The 5,877-nt window shown below is 53.8% G+C and overlaps 1 protein-coding gene across 1 annotated transcript in view; it reads right to left on the minus strand.

Moving 5' to 3' along the window:
- Positions 1–5,877, minus strand: part of CACNG3 (calcium voltage-gated channel auxiliary subunit gamma 3) — an 84,659-nt gene that overhangs the window by 8,283 nt on the left and 70,499 nt on the right. The gene's annotated exons all lie outside the window — the stretch shown is intronic.

Here is a 5,877-nt window from a genome sequence, read left to right on the forward strand (position 1 = left end):
CTGAGGGCACAAAAAGGAGCCAGTCGAGTTAACAAGAAGAAAAAGACAGGGTTTTCTGTTTCCTAGATGCGGCATGGTCTTGGGATCCATTTAGACGAGCAGAGAACGAGGAAGCACAGGCACTCATGTTGAGGACTGTCCTCTTTCCTTTCTCCCAACCAGCGTGGGGACCGGGGAAGGGAGCGGAGCGTCACATAGAACTTCCCTGCCTGCCCTGCAGGCGCTGAAGACGGGCATAGGCATTTGCTTGTGCCCACCCGGTGAAGGCAGCACTGGAACTCCCATTCAGATGTGCTGGCTCCTGGGGGCAGGTTCCAGGCCCCTCAGGAGGAGCCACTCCCCCAACAATGGGCACGGCTGGCACAGGACCGTCACCCCTCCCCTGACAGACTCTAAGGCTCACCCTTCTGGCAGCTGCATGGCTGCATCTTGGGGAAAGTGACAGTCAGTATTTCCCTTCCTTATCTTTCCTCAACATCAGCTTGACTTAACTCGTTGTGGGTGTTTGATAGTCGGTGTGGGTGTTTGTTAACTACCCAATTAACCGATCTCTGGGGGCAGCTAATGGCTCCGCCAGTTCTTATACATGACAAACAACTTCGGAACTTCTCTCCACGGCAGCACGGGATTGCACGTTAGCGTTCCGGTCCCTGTCACAGAGGTCTAGTGGAGGCGTGGGGCAGGTGTCCTGGACAGCGGGCAAGGTTTACAGTCACACAGAGCCTGGCTTTTGCTGTGAGAATTACGTGAGGTGACATGTGAAGATGAGTTCATGGTCTGCAAAGCTCTGGGCACGTCCTAATAATGGTCAACATTTAACGGGCTTCCAATGGGCCAGGCACAGAGCAGAAGCCCGGCTTTCCTTCTCCACTCAGTTGGGCAGCCCCAGGCGGTGGGCTATTCACAGGGACATTTGATGGTGAGGCCAGAAGACCACAGAGGGGCTCAGGCATCACCACTGGAGGTGGGGAACCTAGGCCCACAGTTTTCCATGACACTATGGATGTAGCTGTTGTTATGATGCGTATTATTATCTTACTAGAGGCCCAATGCACAAAATTCATACACTTGGGTTGGGGGGTCCCTCAGCCCGGCCTGCACCCTCTCACAGTCCAGGAACCCTGGGGAGGATGTCCAACTGACATCCTTAGTGCTGCTGTGGAGGCAGGAGAGGCTCCCTCTACCGTCGCCTCTCCTGGCTGAGTGGCACTCCCCCTGTGGGAGCACACTGACCACCAGGGGGCAGCTCCTGCATTGAGCGTCTGCCCCCTAGTAGTCAGTGCATGTCATAGCAACTGGTTGAGCGGTCTTAGCATATCATTAGCATATTACACTTTGATTGGTTGAACATATGACTGGGCACTTGTCATATTAGGCTTTTATTATATAGGATACTATAAAGAGGCTTCGAGCCAGAGGCATCTCAGAATAAATGTGATGCACTATGAGGCCATCCTCTTGGGCTCCAAACCAGGAAGGGGTGTCCTGGCGAAGAGACCTAAAGACTCAAGGACATTCTTGGGAGAAAGACAAATTCATAACTTCTTTCCTGATATTGAAAAAAGGCCTTCATTGTTTTTTCTTTAGACATTCGAGGGTCATTCACATGTCCCTGGTTGTTTTAAGCCCCCTGCCCTTCCAGCTGGCTGGGTGTAAGTCGGAATAAGTCCCCTGTTGAGTACACACCAAATAGCACATACCATCTGAGCACTTTACCTGTTTTATCTTATGTTTTTTGGTTTTTTTAAAAAAATCTTCATCCAGGATATTTTTTCCATTGATTTTCAGAGAATGGAAGGGAGGGACAAAGAGGAGATAGACGGGGGGAGAGAAAGAGATACGAGAGAGACACACTGGTTGATTGTCTCCTGCATGCGCCCTGACCCAGGCCAGGTACACACACTCTTGACCAGGAATCCAACCTGTGACCCTTTGGTCCTTAGGCCGACACTCTAACCACTGCGCCAAACTGGCCAGGGCTGTTTTGTTTTCTTTAGCTCTCAAAATACTAGTAGCTATTTGAGGCACCTGGTCGTCTAATCCTATTTTCCAGAGGAGGAAACGGAGGCTTAGTGAAGTGAGTGCCTTCCCCACGGACACAGCTCCCAGTGGCCACTCTAGGGCAAGTCTGCCCGGCTCCACGTTCCTGTCCAGCACTGTGACTGCTTCTCTTCCGCAGCGTAGAGCTGGAAGCGCAGACCTCTGCTAGGAGGCTTTGTGATAGTTTTGTGGTCCATCCGCTTGTATCAAACTGGACCAGCAGCTCTCCATCAACCAAGCTTTTCCCATGATATATACGTGGGGGCCACAGAGCAGGGGGAGGGCAGTGGTTGTGTGACCACCTATCGTTAGCTGTCTTACATCCTCCAACAAAGATTTCCTGGAAAGAAGAGTTCAGCTGAAGACAAAATGCAAACCCTACTAAGACAGACCAGCCAGAACCATGTGGTGAGAAGGACCTGCGCACATGCCTGCGCCTGCGTGTGACCTGGGCCTCCCCGAGGCAGCCTAAGGCGGCTTGAAGCGAGCGAGGACTTAGAGCGAGCGGCACACCCCACAGCTTCCAGAGAAGCAGCGTCTGTTTTTCTCACAGTCCATGAGCTAAGAATGGTTTTGCATATTCAGGTGGTTGGGAAAAAAGTCAAAAGAATAATATTTTTTCATGACATGTAAAAAACATGTGTGCAATTCAAATTTCAGTGTTTGTAAATAAAATTGTATGGGAAAAGCATTCCCTGGTTAACAGCATTCACGCTGCAATGGCAGAGAGGGCGAGGCTGCAAACAGCCGCTGTCTGCCTAGGAAAGCCTTGCTGATCCCTCACCGCCCTGGGCGGCGGCACAAACCCTGGAATCTGGGCCTTCCTGGGACAGAGGACACGGTGCAGGGGGACTCCCAGAGCAGAGGTCAGGCGCCACGGCTTGCAGAACGGCGTGCGGTCTGGATTCTCGTTTTGCTTCGTGTGCAGTATTTCGGTGCATCATTTGTAAAAATTAAATATGCTTCTGCAGTTTGAGATTTAGGATTTGTCACATGAAAGCTTGACGTGCAGATTCTCTTTAAGGACGAGTCGTTCCCCTGGGGCAACGACCCCTGCAGGGCCCCCACTCCCCACCCCAAGAGCCGCCCCCAGGCCTTGTCACCGAGGCCCCTGCACGGATGACCTCCCGAACTCAGCCTCTCCTGCACAGTGACGACAGTCACAGCTCACGGCGCCGTCAGAAGGGACTGAGGCAGGGGTAGCGGCACAGCGCCAGCCTGTGCTCAGCGCCTTCCTCCTGACTCTTAATCAGGCACCAGCGTAAGCACTTAGTGCCGTTCCTGGCACGTGGTTAGGAGCTCGGTGAATTAGAGCTATGACTACCGGGGATCTCGGTAGGTATTTTAGGACCAGAAGAGACACGCTGGTGTCGTAGCGGGATTTAAAAAGCAACATAAAGGAAAGAGAAGCAGGAGTTTCCCCGACGGTGACTCCACGCTGAATGGAGCCGCTGGCACCTCGTCATACGCGCCCCGACAGTGGGCTGGGCCATGCGTGTACTAGTGAGCGGCATCCTGCCGGCTCCCAGAATACCCACTGTTAGCGCGTCTGTGCACTCCCTCTCGGGCTCTCTCCCCGAGCTTGCACACACCCGTGGTTTCATAAAATTGGGCTCATGCTGCTCTTCTCAACTCCATATTCTCAGGAGTATTTCCCCATCAGTAGATCGTAGGGAAGTAGGATGGGGTGGACCTGCTCCTGAACAGCAGAGGGTGGGACCGAGAGCGACGCCGGCCACAGGCACCTGCGGGGACGCAGTCGGAGGCAGAGACGGCCCTGACCTTGCACAGTCGCAGCTAAGGCCCCAGGGCTGAGAGTGTGGGAGCCAGGAAGAGGAGCCGTGGGAGCCGGGAAAAGGAGATGTGGGAGCCGGGAAGAGGAGCCGTGGGGGCCTGGAAAAGGAGATGTGGGAGCCGGGAAAAGGAGATGTGGGGGCCTGGAAAAGGAGCCGTGGGAGCCGGGAAAAGGAGATGTGGGAGCCGGGAAGAGGAGCCGTGGGAGCCGGGAAGAGGAGCGGTGCAGGTTGGTCTGGGGGAGAGACCCAGTGGTCACAGGTGAGAGGCAATGGGAACCCAGGTGGGGCAGCCTGAGAGCGAGGCTTTGAGGATCCAGGCCCAGTAAGAGGTTTGAGATGGAGAGAGCTGGCAGAGGCTGCCTGAGACTGGCTTGGAGCAGAGATGGGGGGTGGCGTGTGGAGAAGTTGGGGTCGTGGGGGGAGGCTACGGCCTCATTCTGGGTAGAGGTGATTGTACTGATGGTTCGTCTATGACTCGGACAAGGGAAGCACCTTTCCTTTATGTGAGGAAGGGCACACCTTCTTAAAGGGGAACCTCAGAAATATTCCATTAGAACCAAGAATGAGAGGTGGATGCCCACCCCCATCACCTCTATTAGGTCACGATTCTGCAAGTGCCCGGGCAAGAAGCAGTAAGACAGAGCACAGAGTTAAAGCAAAAGAGAAAAGAGGCTGAAATGACCGTTTTCCAGGTGATAGAGTGGCTACTGAGGAAGCTGAAGGCTGTCTGCTAGAAAAACTCCAGAGTGAATGCAAGAGCTCAGTAAGGTGACTTCTTACGACACTAAGCCACACAGTGAGGCTGCAGTCATGAAGGCACTGTGGTCCTGGCATTGAAAAATAACATTTATTAGGATATTTTTTCAATGCAGAGAAATATTACAAAGAAAATAGGAAGCAGCCCATGATTCCATATTCAGATAATCCATGTAAAATTAAAAGAATATATGTACACAGAAAATTCCGTGTATATAAAAAGCAGTAGATTAAAACTAAAAAGCATCTCCCTCATCGCCAAAAATTCTCTCACCTAATAACAGTAGAGTGATTTTTGTTAACTGAATGTTGATGGAATCATGTGTAAGCTGAGATCCGCAGGCTAATTAAAAGTTAATCAGAGTAAGGGAGGCTTCAGGCAACATGTGTGATGATGAGAGAGATGTCCTTTGGGAGCTCAGAGTAGCTCAGGGTGGTAGAGGATCGAAGGTGGTTGGTCGGGGGGACAGATCCAGGGTTACAGGCGAGAGGTGAGAGGTGATGGGCTGTGACAACTGGTTGATTCAACCTTTGTCCTCTCCCTCTCTCCTTCCTTCTTTCCTCCCTCCTTGCTTCCACCCAAATTTAATGAGCACCGCGGTGTACGAGAGCTATGTGAGGGCCTGAGACCCTGTCCGCATTGGGGAGAGCCTGCAGACCAGCGAGCCAATGAGGAGGACAGCTGTGCCTCGGGGCGACGCGGCTGTGCTCACTGTGCATGGGCGAGGGCAGGCGGCGAGGGCAGGCGGTGGCGGTTTTGGGCAGGGTCTCTGGGCAGACACTTGAGCTCAGGCCTGAGTGAAGGGGAGGGGCCGGTTTTGTGCAGAGCCAGAGGGGCTTTAGTCTGAGGACCAGGAGGGAGGTCCGTGGGGCGAGGACGGCGTATCATGGCAGTCTCACCAGGCCCAGCAGCTGCCCTCCTCGGTCCCTTCAGCGGCGGGTCTCTAGAATATCCAGGAGGTTGGGTGGTACGAAGACCAAGGTCAGTTCCCCCCTTCCTTGGGGTTGGGTGACCTCGTGGTCCTAGTGGTTTCCGAACAAGGGAGGCGGCAGGGCGGGGCAGCGTCCTGGGCGAGCGGTGCGTCCAGGCTCCGTGGCTCCGTCTCCTGCGTGTTTCCCTGCGTGTTTCCCTGCATGTTTCCCTGCGTGTTTCCCTGCGATCTCGCACGGCGCCCAGCCTGGGCCCCAGGCCTGGCCAGTAGCAGTCAGGAAGCCGAGTGAGGCTGCTGGGCTGTGAATCTTTACACACAGGTTGGATTCTCGCCATCTGGAGGAAATGGAGGCT

Source organism: Myotis davidii, unplaced genomic scaffold (assembly GCF_000327345.1).
Source record: "Myotis davidii unplaced genomic scaffold, ASM32734v1 scaffold150, whole genome shotgun sequence".
NCBI lineage: Eukaryota > Metazoa > Chordata > Mammalia > Chiroptera > Vespertilionidae > Myotis > Myotis davidii.